Source organism: Chiloscyllium punctatum, chromosome 18, assembly GCF_047496795.1.
Source record: "Chiloscyllium punctatum isolate Juve2018m chromosome 18, sChiPun1.3, whole genome shotgun sequence".
Classification (NCBI taxonomy): domain Eukaryota; kingdom Metazoa; phylum Chordata; class Chondrichthyes; order Orectolobiformes; family Hemiscylliidae; genus Chiloscyllium; species Chiloscyllium punctatum.
Genome location: NC_092756.1, coordinates 44,289,604 through 44,304,579, shown reverse-complemented (window position 1 = coordinate 44,304,579; position 14,976 = coordinate 44,289,604). Strand labels below are relative to the sequence as shown.

Below are 14,976 nucleotides of genomic sequence, written 5' to 3'. Positions count from 1 at the left end.
AAAGAACAACACACAAAGGGCAGACAATATTGGGCAATTGATGCGTAGTGATCAGTATACCAAGGTAAACAGGAAAACCGATATTCATTATCTACATTGAACCTGGATCCACGAGGCATGTAGTTAAGTCTCGCAAACCACTATTCCCCTTCCATTTTCCTGACGCCCCCTCAGTTCTTGTTTTAAACTGATTGAACGTCAGGCAATTGCAGATGACATTGCTGATGTGGAACTGTAGCATATAGAACATAGACCATTACAGCGCAGTATAGGCCCTTCGGCCCTCGATGTTGCGCCGCCCTGTCATACTAATCTGAAGCCCATCCCATCTACACTATTCCATGTACGTCCATATGCCTCTCAAATGACGACTTAAATGTACTTAATCTTGGCGAATCTACCACCGTTACAGGCAAAGCATTCCATGCCCTAATTACTCTCTGAGTAAAGAAACTACCTCTGACATCTGTCTTATACCTATCTCGCCTCACTTTAAAGTTGTGACCCTCGTGTTTGCCGTCCCCATACTTGGAAAAAGACTCTCCCTGTCCACCTTATCAAACAATCTGATTATCTTGTATGTCTCCATTAAGTCACCTCTCCTCGTAATACATTCCTTCCATACCAACCAAAATGCTAGAAAATCCCCTCTGCACCCTTTCCAAAGTGTCAACATCCCTCTTATAATGCGGTGACCAGAACTGTTCACAATACTTCAAATGTGGCCGGACCAGATCTTTGTACAGCTGCAGTATAACCTTCTGATTCCAGAACTCAATCCCTCAATTAATAAAGGCCAAAACACTGTTTTCCTTCTTAACAACCCTGTCAATCTGGGTGGCAACTTTCAGGGATCTCTGTACATGGACACCGAGATCTCTCTGCTCATCTGCACTCCCAAGAATCTTACCATTAGCCCAGTACTTTGCATTCCGATTACCCCGTCCAAAGTGTATCACTTCACACTTGTCCACATTAAACTCCATTTGCCACCTCTCAGCCCAGCTCTGCAGCTTATCTATGTCTCTCTGCAAACTACTACATCTTTCGTCACGATCCTCAACTCCACCGACCATAGTGTTGTCCGCAAATTTACTAACCCACACTTCTAAGCCTTTATCCAGGTCATTTATAAAAATGACGAATAGCAGTGGACCCAACATCGACCCTTGCGGAAAGCCGCTAGTATCTGGACACCAAGATGAACATATTGCATCAACTACAACACTCTGTTTTCTTTCAGCGAGACAATTACTGATTCAAACTGCTATGTCACCCACAATCCCATTCCTCCGCATTTTGTATAATAGCCTATTGTGGGAAACTTATCGAACACCTTGCTGAAATCCATATACAGCACATCAACCTGTTTACTCTCTTCCATCTGTTTGGTCACTTTGTCAAAAAACTCATGAGATTCGTTAGGCACGACCTACCCTTTACAAAACCGTGCTGACTGTCGCTGATCAGATTATTATTTTACAGATGATTATAAATCCTATCTCTTATAACCTTTTCCAAAGCTTTACCAACAACTGAAGTGAGACTTACTGGTCTGGAATTGCCAGGGTTGTCTCTACTACCCTTCTTGAACAAGGGAACCACATTTGCAATCATCCAGTACCCAGGCACTGTTCCAGTAGTCAATGATGATTTCTAGATCAATGACACAGGCTCGGAAATCCCCTCCCTTCCTTCCCAGAGGATACTAGGATAGATCCCATCTGGCCCAGGGGACTTGTCTATTTTCACACTCTGGAGTATTTCTAATACCTCTTCCTTGTGAACCTCAATGTCTTCGAATCTAGATGCAAGTATCTCTGTGTCTTCCTCGCCAATATTTTCATTTTATATCGTGAACACTGTCGAAAAATATTTATTCAGTGTTTCCCATGTCTCCTCTGACTCCACACACAACTTCCCACAATTATTCTTGATTGGCCCTAATTTAACTCTCGTCATTCTTTTATTCCTGACATACCTATGGAAAGCCTAAGGATTAACCCTGATCCTATGCTCCAACAACTTCTAATGTCTCCTCCTGGCTCTCATGTCTCCTCCTGGCTCTTCTGAGCTCTCTTATGAGGTCATGCAGTGAAACGATTCTGTCTGCTGCACAACATCATTCTGCTTCGAAATATCAGGCTGTATTTCATATTGATAACTGTAAACGTTAACCTTTAACAAGCCATGACAGTGAAATCACTGAATCCTCATCACTATTCTACCAGGGAAGATTTCTGTTAACATTACCCTGGACATCATGAGATTCGCCGTTCTATTCTCCCATCTTCCGTGCGTGATTCCCTCGGCCCTATTCCGGTCTTGTTGGTTGGTTTACAATACTGAGGCTATCCAATCATCTTTGCATTTCAGTTTCTGAAGGATGAGACCTTCTCTCTGAGCTGGCAATGTGCTTGCTCAGTGGCGATAACACTGTCCTTGTAAACGAGAAAAGTGCTTGAAGTAGGTCATTCCTGTTTTTCATTGCAAGAACTTGAGGCAAACCGTTCGGCAGGACAGGAAATAGTGGGCGTGAGCAGTGATCAAGTTTGGCAGCAAGAACGAGGTGATTTAGTATAAACCACAGAGTAATGGGGAAACAATGGGCAAGGAACACTGGGACAGGAGGGGCTGAATGCTTCCTTTCTTTGCTGGAACCAGACTTTGGTTTTGAACTCTGAAATGGGACAACATCAGACCAGTCGGTGAAATCTGACTTTCTGCTTGTTTTCTCCCGAGGCCTGTGTCACACTTAGGGAAATGTGCCTGCGTGCTTCAGTCTATGGGTAAAAATGGGGTTCAGTTCCCATCTCAAACTTTAATCCCATTTATTGTGTTTTACGAGATTAAAATGTTCCAGAGAAATTAGCATTCAGGTGAAACGTTAGAGTTCACAGGGTTACAGACCAACTGCTGGGAAATGAGATGATGGGACCCATTTCTGTGCTGTAAACACTCGATAATTCAATCATTTTTGAGGGGAAACATATATGCAGTGATATAATTCCAAAAACTGTTATGAAGAAACGGTGCAACTGCTTCTGCCCTCATCCCTGGTGATCTCGTGGTTAGTATTGAGCGCTTTAACTGAGTGGCCTGGGTTTTATTACCGTTCAGGAAATCAGAACTTCTTGTTCCTGATGCAGCGAGAGCAGCTCTACCAGGAATTTGTTTAATGCCTTAGATCAGTCAATACCCCAGCTCATCAAAGAAAGGAAAAGTGCCTTCCCACTCTCTGCACAGTCAGACAGTTAATCCTTCATTCTCCTCTGATTCCACTTCCCAAAGAGTTTCAAAATATTGTTAAAACTGAGTCTCAGCTATTTCTTTTCTGTATTTTCATACATAGGAGCTGCAGCGATTGAGTGCGTTGGTTTCTGAAAACGAAATGTACCCATGAGCAATGTGTGGGGCTCTTTCAGGATTGCCTTCTCTGACAGCGCTGGGACATGACTGATGTTGTCTGTGATATGGAAGTATCAGTGTTTGAGTTGAGTAGACAGAGTTAAAAATTACATAATATCAGGGCAGAGTCCAGCAGGTTGATTTGGAAGCACTAGCTTTCGGAGAGCCGCTCCTTCATCAGGTGGGTGTTTTTCTGCAGAAACTTGGTGTGTACGTCAATATGCGCGATCTTTTGGAAGTTCATCCGGACTTTAACCGACCGTTCGTGGTGTCGACGGTACCCATGACGTGGAGGTGTTGGTGTTGGACTGGCGTGGATAAATTTAATAATCACGCAAAGCCATTTTAGATTCCACCAGTTGACAAACACCTGATGAAGAAACAGTGCATGGAACACTGGTGCTTCCAAATATGTCTGTTCTATACAATCTGGTGCTGTGTGATTTTTACTTGGATAGCTCTTGGCAATGTTTAACTGGTCGAAGACAGTGAAAGAATTTTCGTTCGTGGAGATGAAAGTTTCAAATAGTACCCACCTCAGCATAACAAAAATGATTAGGTTGGATGTGTGATGAATCTCCATAATGCGCTTGCGCAAAGTAAAAGCCGAACATACAACCACCTGATCCGTAGCCAGCTATACAAATGGTTGTACCACTGGCCAGATGCACAGCTGAGACTTTACATGCTGCAGGGCTGTGGTGTTAACAAGGACATGAGCAATAGCAGTAGCAGTCACAAGGTGAACAAAAAACAAAGATAATCACCATTATTGATTCACTTCAAATTGTCCTCAAAAAAACGACCATTGACAATCTGATCAGCCAATCAATGAGGTCCCTGCTGATCTTGGAAATTGCAACGGACTTTGCTGCGTTTTCACCATAATTTGAGGTAAACTCCAGCCTAATCATAACATCGCATATTCCCATTAATTTTCAGCTTTAGATTACGTTAATGACCTGTCCATATTTGCAGGAAATGAGTGAAAACGTCCTTCTGCTGATGTTATCCAGTGCAGAGTCGGCCAGAATAGAAAAGACAAAGACATGAAACATCACTCCCATTTCTCTCTGTAACAATACGTTTTCCTGAGTTGAATATTTGCAGGACTTGTCTTTACTATCTAAATAATTAATTATTTTCCAGGGAAAGATTCTTCATAAATCAATTAACATCTGAGCTGTTGAAACATATTTTACTTTAGATTAAAATAGTTGAACATCCTTTCCCCCAGCCTAATGTCCCAATCCTCCCTCCTCTTCCATGTAAATACCAGCTGCTCCAGGTGATGTTGGAGCTCCCAACCTGACGTTCCAATGCTCCTTGCTGCTCCAATGCAATAGAAGCGGCTCGACTTGAAGTTGGAGCTCCCAGTCTGATGTCCCAATGCTCCCTGCTCCATGTCAGTAGAAGTGGTGCAGTTCAGGTTAGACCTACCACTCTGATGTCCCAATGCTCCCAGCTGCTACATGTCATTAAACGCTGGTCCTTGTGAGGTTGGAGCTCCCAGTCTGATGTCCCAATGTTCCCTCCTCCATGTCAATAGAAGAAGTCCAGTTGAGGTTGGATCTATCACTCTGATGTCCCAATGCTCCCTGCTGCTACAAGTCATAAAAAGCTGCTCCAGGTGAGAGTGTAGCTCCCAGATGGATCTCGCAAAGCTCCCTGCTCCATGGTAACTGAAGCCGCTCCAAATGAGGATGGATCTTGCATTCGAATGTGCCAATGCTCCCTGCTGCTCCATGTCAACAGAAGCTGCTGCAGGTGTGGTTGGAACTCCAGACTGATGCCACAATGCTCCCTGGTCCACGTCAAAAGACGCTGCTCCAGATGAAGTCGGAGCTCCCATCCCGGGCAGCTCACATACTTCTATACCATTATAGAAATACTGCCCACTGAACATTTCCACCACTGGAGCCATAGGTGGAATATCCGCATCATGAGAACCTAATATTATTTTTAGTCACGACCGAATCATTGTTTCAAAAAGTTATTCTTTCTTAAACCTTACTTAGAATGTGCATACTGCAGTCAATCCGAAGGAAGATAATGGTGCTAATTGATCTATGCTTACTAAAAATTGCATCCTATTTTTCATGTTGAGTAACTGCGACTTAGTGAGGACAATTTTTATATTGAAATTACACTTTTATTGCAGATGAGAGAATGTGGTTTGCATTATTTAAAATTAACTTGTTCACTATGTAAAATGATCAAATAGATCTCAATTTCAAAACAAAATTGGTAACGTTGTCATCCATCTTGAAATGTGGTGTCTTCTTATTTCGACCAGATGGGTATAATAACGAAAAGTCTATTAATGATATGCGAATAAACAAACTTTAAATCACAAGGTTTGTGAAGGTTTGTAGCTCAGGTTGAGGTTTAGGGTGTAGGTTTGCTCGCTGAGCTGTAGGTTTGATATCCAGACGTTTCATTACCTGGCTAGGTCACATAATCAGTGGCGACCTCTAAGTGAAGCGAAGCTGTTGTGTCTTGCTTTCTATTTCTATCTTTCTCCTCGATGGGGTTCCTGGTGGTGATGTCATTTTCGGTTTGTTTTCTGCGGAGTTGATAGATGGCATTTTGATCTATGTGTTTGTTTATGGCATTGTGGTTGGAGTGCCAGGCCTCTGGGAATTCTCTGGCATGTCTTTACTTTGACTATTCCAGGATCAATGTGTTGGCCAAGTCGAACCGGACTACCAAAAATCCATAAACTAGGAGCCCCCTCAGACCCATAGTCTCATTACCCGGAACACCAACTTACAGACTGGACAAAGAACTACACGCTAGACTGAAATATCTCATAGAAGAGTCACAGCACTCCATCCACTCCACCCAGGAATTCCCAAAAATCATCAGAAACACCAAAGTAGAGGAAGAGGAAGCAATGATCTCATTCGACATAACAGGACTGTTCACCTTCGTCAACATCGTCCTGGCAAAGGAAACACTTACCACACTTTTAGAAGCGACCATCACACACACCAACCACGATCAATCACATTACCAACGAAAACATCATGAAGCTAGTGGACCTGTGCCTCACGACCCACTTCACTTTCAACAACATAGTCTACAAACAAACCAACGGCCAACGAATGGGATCTCCGCTATCAGGATTCATAGCAGAAGCGGTAATGCAAAGACTAGAACAAACAGCCCGACCAACAATCAAACCAAAATCTAGGTCCGCTACGCAGATGACACCTTTGTCATCACAAAACGAAACAAGATAGTAAAGACATTTAACATCATCAACAACACCCTCACAGGCATAAAGTTCACCAAGGAGGAAGAAACCGACAACAAACTCACATTCCTGAATGTCACAGGAGAAAGAAAGGACAACGGAGAACTACAAACCTGCGCATACAGAAAACCGACAAACACTGACCAAATACTTAACTACACCAGCAACCAACCCAACACACACAAATGAAGCTGCGTCAGAACACTATTCCAACGAGCCACCACACACTGCAGCACAGACGAACTTCGGAAAACAGAGGAGAACCACCTGTACAACGTATTCGAGAAGAACAGATACTCAAAAAGTACAGTTTGCAGATTCCTCAAGAACAAACCACGACAAGCAGACCAAACACAGCCAGAAACCATAACAACCTTACCATACATCAAAGAAGTTTCAGACATGACAGCCATACAACTAAGACCCCTCGGAATCCTAGTAGCAGACAAACCCACGTACACTCTCAAACAAAAACTAACAAACTTAAAAGACCCAGAACAACCCATAGACAAAACCAACGTCATCTACAAAATTCCATGCAAGGACTGCCACAAACACTACGTAAGGCAACAGGATGAAAGTTAGCCACGAGGATATACGAACACCAGCTTGCCACAAAAAGACACGATCTTCTCTCCCTCGTAGCCCTACACACGGATTAAAAATACCACCATTTCGATTGCGAAAACACATCTATCCTGGGACAGGCTAAGCAAAGACACGCCGGAGAATTCATAGAGGCCTGGCATTCCAACCACAATGCCATAAACAAACACACAGATCGTGATACCAACTGTCAACCAAACAGAAAACGAAAAGGAAATGACATCACCACAAACCACAGGAACCCCATCGAGGAGAAAGATATAAATATAAAGCAGGAGACAACAGCTTCGCTTCACTTGGAGGTCGGCACTGATGAAGATTTTACCTAGCCAGGTAATGAAACGTCTGGATATCAAACCTACAGCTCTGCAAGCAAACCTACACCCTACATTTTAAATTATTTTTCATGTTTATGTTGCATGAATCTGCAGTTATTGGTCCACAGTTCAGTTTAACTCCCTATAGGTAACATGCTGATTTCTCCAGTTGTTCATAGATCAATGTGATGTATCCAGTGTGTGCATAACGTGAGGGAGCTTGCTTCCCACATCTTGTGTTTATCTGAGCCTTATGTCCAGCATTCATCAATGGCGAGAGCAAGGGGCGAGGGGGAGACCAATGTGTAAGTCTCTCCTTGCCCATGCACGGCACCCACAGCGGCAATTCTCCACTGTGCATTTACAGCCAGTTCTCAGTGCCCCTTCACCCACGCCCTGCCCCTTTGAAATATCTCCATTATTTTGTGCTGTCTCGCTGTGCTCTTTTCACCAAGATGAATTACTTCTACTCAACCTCCTCCAGATTTCATCTGACAAAACATTCATTAAGAGTCCCTTTGCATAAACATGCATTTCGTAGCTCTCGTTATTTGATTTTCCTGGATGTCTTTCATACAAAAAAACGTTCACAGCAACTTGACTTGAAAAAGAAAACCACGCTCCTTTTTTTTAAATCACAATGCAACCTCCATTTTAGTTAACAGGCTTAAACTATTCTTTGAAATTTTGTAATAGCAGCGATGCGTATGAACTGACGATTGGAGCTCCAACTTCAACACAATAGCTGTGATCATCTGAGAACAACACCACGTAAATGCCATTGATTTCAGCGACGAGAGTGGGATTCGAACCCACGCGTGCAGAGCACAATGGATTAGCAGTCCATCGCCTTAACCTCTCGGCCACCTCGTCACAGATGCAGAGCAAGCTATTACCTTATGAATAATTGAATTGCGTAAATTATGCAGAGCAGCAGATATTTCTCCCTGGTGTTGGTGAAATGAGAAATAACACAGTACGGTTGCAAGACTATGGTCTTACCCCTGGGTTGTGGGGAAAGTGCACTCCCACTGTCACACGATGCACACAGTGATCTGAACAAAAACGAGGAAATGACTATGTAACAAGGTCTGTTGAATTCTGTGAAGATTTGAAGTCAACGGAATGAAGAACCCGAGACAGCAGGAAGTGTTCTTTCAATAAAGAGTTGGAGAAAGCTCTTAAGGATAGTGGAATAAAGGGTTATCGGCATAAGGCAGGAACAGGATACAATTTGAGGATCTTCAGCCATGATCACAATGATTGGTGGTGCTGGCTCGAAGGGCAGAATGGCCTACTCCTGCACCTGCTGTCCATTGTCTATTAAATTGCCTGTGAGGAATTGTTTTCCAGACTGGAGGAGAGTGCATAGTGTTGAATGTCATTATTCGGAACACCTAACTTCCGCTCAGATGTTTTTGACACGCACTTGTGTACAGAACAGACAATTTCAAAATCCTAAATAAGGCTAAATTGATAATTGAACTTACCAATGCTAAAACTTTGATCTGCATCATTTTCCTGGGCCGTGCGACACCAAGTCACTGTATGATCACAGCAACACAGTAAGCAAGTGTCAGAAGGAAAATGAGTGCAGTGCCAGTGCGCATGCTGGGAGCAGCAGGTGACACACGCGGAAGTGCATTTCCCACAACAGGAACACTTCCCAAACGGCGGACTGCGGTGGAAGAATTCACAGGGAGTTTACACTATGAAATTCGATGCCAGAGACACAATGGAGATCTGTCATTGAGACTTTCAAGATGAAGATTTTAAGATTTCTACAGATGCAAAACCAAATAAAAAGCTCATGGGTTAGAGAAGGCAAAAGATGAAATTGTACATTTTATCCATCTACCCATCTTTACAAATGAGTACCTCACCACTTACCTCACTCGGGGACAGAACCACTGGTGAAGATGATCATATAATCCCCGTTACTAGTCATGGAATCAGAGAAACTCCGTTTCCCAAACGTTCAGGTAAAACCAGGAATGTGGAGGTAAGCATTAATGTGTTGCTCCTGTGCTGAAGGTGACCAGTGCAAGGTATCACTGTTTAAGTATAGTGGGGTGTGCTGTGCCGAAGTTTTAATTTTGAGCCTCACATGGAGCAACTTCAATTTGTCGTCGTGTTGAGGGATACGGACAGAAGGTGATATTGAGCAAAGTCAAGTTTATGGGAAAATACCGTGTTTGTGGATTGAGAAACAACCTTTTCTGGATAATGACTCCTTGATCAACAAACATACTGCAAGTATCTAAAACGTGAAGAGACATATGTGGAGGGAGAGCCGAAGGTGATTTTTCAGCAGATGGATAACGTTTCCCATGTGTACTGCGTTAAATTCCGGGAAAAAAGATGTTGAACTGGTTTCATGTTACACAGTTTGTTGCAAAGTCACAAAGGTTGTTGCAATAATCAAAAAAGAAATCACGTTGGAACGTTTGAATGTTGCATTGAACAGAATTTTGGTCTGAGCATATTTTACCTGAAATGGCGTGCTGCAGAGAAGTACAGAGGGTTAACAATACAAAAGGACAGAGTCTTCTTGGTGGATTTCTTGGGTGGAGTTTAGAATGTACGAAATATACATAACATCATGTGAATGTGGTCAAATCTTGAAAGTAGGTGTTGCCTCTCCAAGTGACGATTCAATTCCTACTCATTAGGATATCACTTCCGTCTGCAGTTATTTTAGGGCATCAGCTCCATTTACAGAGGTTCACCTTGAATAATACGCCACACCTTACCAATCCATGAATTTGTTATACTGAGTACTGTTCAGTTGTTCGTGTTCATGAAATGTCTTTGTGTCTGAAGTCAACAAATTCGAAATTGTTACGCAACCACACTGACTTTGTCTCAATGGTAAATTCTCTCCTTGTACGTTTGTTCGTGTAATTTTTAACTCACTCTGAAGTCAGCTTCTACGTTTTATTTCTGGAAAGTCGTTCACGATTTAAATAACTCTATTGAGTGTAAGAAAATCTCATCCAAACTTTTCTTAACCATTCACTAATGTTTTTCAAGCTCTAACGAAAGTTATTTATTCACGAGAAAGAGGGACTTTCCCGATTTATTCATTCAAACCTCGCGTTATGTGAAAATCTCATTTGCTTACATCATACTTGCGTGTTTCTGCTCCAGCATTTCCAAATCTCTTGAATAAACTCCTTCATTCTTTCTATCATCCCGTTTGTATCGTTTCTGATAATTTTATGTTTCAGAAAACAACGTCACTTGTCTTTCTAATATCTTGCTATCCAGGAAACAGCGTCTGTGCCCTTTCTAACTTCTTTACATGTTTTTGGTGGAGAATGAGGACAAGGATTACACACAATACTCCCACTGAGTGTGACCTAAAGGTTTTACAGTTACACTATGAACTCTTTGCTTTTTAAATATGACGCCTCTATTTATAAACTCCAATCAGGTAAATTCCTATCTATCCAGTTCATGAACATCGTATCTATCACTTCCTTTATTCTTCCTCGGAATGTCCGAAAGGTTTGTAAGGCCAACATCTCTAAACCCCCATGTCCTGAGTCAGTCTCAGCTATTTCTAAAGGTGACTGAAGTTCAAATACTTCATAGTGTGTCTCCCGTCATTCCAGTGCAGACTGGTTTTGGACAGTAAATGCCATCACCAAAGGCCACCTTGGATCTGAAATCAACAGTTTTCACATTGTAATTGTCGTAGCTATTGTGTATCGTATGTCCGTGTACTTGTTCATCATTTCATGGGTCCCTGTATTGAATTCTACTGAACAATTATTTTGTGAATGGAGACATTTCCTTCACCACTCATTTGAAACTCAATGAAACATTGAAAAATTTTACTCATATGCTTCCAGAGGACAGTCCTGCCATTACTGGGATGAATCAGTGAACATTCCCCACATATCCTTGAAGGCAAGGATGTCCTTTTCCATTTTAGGAGATCATTACAGCCCTGAATCCCATGGGTGCGTTCATGAACACCAAAACAGTTGCAGCAAGACTTTAAAACGAAGATTTTGCTATCTGCTTACATTGGTTGTCCCAAAACTTACATTCCATATTGTGGTATGTTTGTGGATGAAAGCACTTTCTGAATCTTGAGCCATTATATTTCAGTTTTGTCAAAACATTATCATTCGCTGTTCTCTCTTTCCCTTTCAGTATCCCGTCTTATATCACGCATTTTATCAGTTTATCTTAAGTTTTCAATAATTTCAATCAATCTCGCTCCTGATTACCAATCCGAGAGAATGCCACAATTTTGTCAATTTATATGCAGTGCAGCTGTAGGGCGCGGTGACCAAGTGGAAAGGCATTGGTCACGTGAAATAAAAGGAGCCGGCTGGTGGAATCTGGCCGTTTCATCAAAGTCATATTTAAAACATTTAACGTAATCTTTAGCCAAATCATATTGGCAGAAAATAAGAAAACAAAAATGAAAAAATTGCTGATGTTGAAAATCAAACAAAAACAGTCGTTGCTGGAATATTTCAGGACATCTGGCAGCATCTGAGGAGAGACGGACCCAATGGATGTGAAACGTTAACTGTGATTCATCTGCACAGATGCTGCCAGCTCACCTGTGATTTTACAGCAATTTCTGTTTTTGTTTCAGATTGGCAGATTTTGTCGCAGTCCATGAGAACAGTGCTCATTAGAATCAAACAGACAGCATGGACCTGGTAGTGTGAAATGAGACAGTAATAATGAATGAGTGGAGAGTGTTGTACTGGAAAAGCACAGCAGGTCAGGCAACATCCGAGGAGCAGGAGAATGGACGATTTCGGCATAAGCCATTCATCAGGAGTTAGGCTTGTGAGTCGGGCAGAGGAACAAAGCTGAAGCCAGGTGCCAACTCGCAGGCACCTCCTCCTACAGACCACGATCACAAACTCTCCTCCCCTCAACAAACTATCATCTCCCAGACCATTCACAATCTCATCACCTCTGGGCATCTCCCATCCACATCCTTCAACGTCATTGTCCATGAACCGTGCACTCCCCGATTCTACCTGCTTCCTAAGATTCACAAACCTGACTGCACCAGTCGACCTATTGTCTCATCCTGAGCCTGTCCCATCCGCATAATCTCTTCCTACCTTGATACAATCTTCTCTTCCCAGTTCAGGAAATGCCCACTTACATTCGTGATACCCCTATGCACTTCACCTCCTCCAAGAATTTATTTTCCCTGGCCCCCAACGCGTCATCTTCACCATGGACATCCAGTCCCTGTACAAATCCATCTGCCATGACAGAAGTCTGCAAGCCTTCCATTTCGAAACCTCACACCATCCCAACCAGTACCTTTCCACTGACATCCTCATCCACGTGGCTGAACTGGTCCTCACAATCAGCAACTTCTCTTTCCAATTCTCCCACTTCCTCCATCGAAACCCGCATAGGACCTAGCTATGCCTGCCTGTTTGTCAGATACGCGGAACTGTCCATCTTTCGCAATTACACAGGCAGCAGCCTCCACCTGTGCCTCGGCTACATTGGTGAATGTTTGGGGCCACTTGGTGCTCCAACGAGGAGGTTGAATAGCTCACCAACTTTACCAACACCTTCCACTCCGACCTCAAATTTATCCGGATCATCTTGGCAACTTCACTCATCTTCCTGGACCTCTCCATAACCGACTCTGGCGACTGACTAATGACAGTCATATACTACAAGCCCACTGACTCTCACATGTACCTAGACTACATCTCCTCCAACCGTATCTCGTGTAAGAACGCCATTCCTTATTCCCAATGCCTCCACCTCCAGCACATCTGTTCCCAGGATGACCAATTGCACCTCAGGAAGAGCCAGTTGGTCTCCTTCTTCCACGATCACAAATTGCCTTCCCACGTGGTTGACAGCGCCCTCAAGTTCATCACCTCCATTTCACACACCACCACCCTTGAAGCCATGCCTCTCAACGCAACAAGGACAGAACCACCTGATGCTCACCTTACACCCCCATCAAACTGCGCATAAACGCATCATATTCTGCCACTGATGCCACCTCCAAACAGACACCACCACCAGAGATATATTTCGCTGCCCAACCCTGCCAACATTCCGTAAAGACCATTCCCTCCATGAACCCTTCTTCAGGTCCACACATCCTCCCATCAGCCCACAACCCTCTCCTGGTACCTTTCACTGCCACCAAAGGAAGAGTGAAACTAGCACCCACACCACTCCCCTCACCTCAGTCAAGGCCACAATGGACCATTCCACATCCATTAGAAATTCACCTGTACAGCTACCAATGTCAACTACTGAATCCGTTGCGCCCAGTGTGGTCTCCTCTACATCAGGGAGACAGGATACCTTCTTGCAGATCATTTCAGAGAACATCTCTGGGACACCCGCACCCACCAACTTCACCGTCCCGTGGCTGAACACTTCAACTCCCCCTCCTACCCATCAAAGACATCCAGGTCTTGGACCTCACCACTGCCAAACCGATACCACCCAACGCCTGGAGGAGGAAGACTACACCTATCGGCTAGGGACCCTCACACCACACGGGATAAATGTGAATTTGAACAGTTACCTCATTTCCCCTCCCCCAAGCCCAAGCCTTCAACTCGCCACCGCCCTCTCGACCCATTCCATCACTGCTATTTCTGACCTAATTTCTTCTCCCTCCTATTCAACCATCTATTGCTTTCCAGCTATTTCCCCTCAACCCCACACCATTTCCATTTATCTCTCAGCCCGACTCACATGCCTTATTCGAGATTAAGGGCTTACGCCTGAAACCTGAATTCTCCTGCGCCTCGGATGCTACCTGATCTCCTGTGCTTTTATAGCATCACACTACCAACTCTGATCTCCAGCATCTGCAGTCCTTACTTTATCCTTGGAATTATCAATGACCTTAGAGTGAATATACCCCTCGATTGCAGTGATCACAGTGTGACTGAGTTTTCCATTTATTTTGGGTGAGGGCAGGCTGGATCTGAGACGAGCGCTTAATATCTAAACAACGGGAATGGTATCAGATCGCAAAGTTTGGGTGGGCTGAAGTGAAGTGGAAAATTATGTCAGAAGATGGGTCAGTACAACTGCATCACATCACCCAGACTGTAAATGACAAGCAGAGATAGAAAATCAACTTCAGTGTGGGCACAATGACAGGTAAAGTGGAAAGGAGACAATAGAAGACACTCAGGTGCAGTGGAATTAGTTATGTGAAAGGATTCGATATATTAGCTACACCTTTACATATGGACTGCCCTCACATTGGACAAAGGAATTTCCTGCAGTATAACGGCGATATTTGCCTGTGACATCACAATGCTGAGAGACACTGACATAGTTTCTTCTGTAGCAGCGTGGCCTCGTAAAAGCATGATCGTCCCATCAACCAGAATTCAATACTTC

At 43.4% G+C, this 14,976-nt stretch overlaps 1 non-coding gene across 1 annotated transcript; it reads right to left on the bottom strand.

Moving 5' to 3' along the window:
* Positions 1–8,381: 8,381 nt before the first annotated feature.
* On the bottom strand, positions 8,382–8,463 carry trnas-gcu (transfer RNA serine (anticodon GCU)). Its single transcript has one exon. It is a non-coding gene; the product is annotated as a tRNA-Ser (tRNA).
* Between the last annotated feature and the right edge of the window lie 6,513 nt (positions 8,464–14,976).